Source organism: Sinocyclocheilus rhinocerous, unplaced genomic scaffold (assembly GCF_001515625.1).
Source record: "Sinocyclocheilus rhinocerous isolate Xijiao unplaced genomic scaffold, SAMN03320098_v1.1 C35215564, whole genome shotgun sequence".
In the NCBI taxonomy this organism is placed as follows: Eukaryota; Metazoa; Chordata; class Actinopteri; order Cypriniformes; family Cyprinidae; genus Sinocyclocheilus; species Sinocyclocheilus rhinocerous.
In genome coordinates, this window is record NW_015743356.1 from 1 (window position 1) to 409 (window position 409).

A 409-nucleotide genomic window follows, 5' to 3' on the forward strand; every position below is an offset into this window, starting at 1 on the left:
TTACCAGTAAATGGATCAGCTCTGCCTGAAGACACTGTGCCTGTGGATTCTGACCCGGGTATATATCGTCCAGCCCCTGCCCAAACAAACATAAACTTCTCTCATATCTTTGATTTCATATTAGCAAATAACAAAAGATATTCAAAAAGGCCCACCTGTGAAAGGATCAGCGCCAAATCCTTGGTCGTCACCTCCTGAACCCGGAATGTAGCGTCCCGCACCTGAGAACACAGGAGGGATATGAAGCACACTTCAGTCTTGACCTTCAGCCAAACAAAGTGTGCGTATGTGAATGTATATCGTTCTGGTTACCTGTGAAGGGGTCTGTGGCCGAGGCGGGGGCTGGGCCTAGAGTGTGGCCTTTAGTGTTCTCGATGATGAAATTAGCCACCTGATCCAAGAACATGGG

General features: G+C 48.2%; 1 long non-coding RNA gene across 1 annotated transcript; it reads right to left on the reverse strand.

The window, feature by feature from the left end:
- Positions 1 to 2: 2 nt before the first annotated feature.
- On the reverse strand, positions 3 to 403 carry LOC107734752 (uncharacterized). The gene is made up of 3 exons (XR_001639154.1): positions 313 to 403; positions 156 to 221; positions 3 to 76 (listed from the first exon to the last, which is right to left on the reverse strand). It is a non-coding gene; the product is annotated as an uncharacterized LOC107734752 (long non-coding RNA).
- Between the last annotated feature and the right edge of the window lie 6 nt (positions 404 to 409).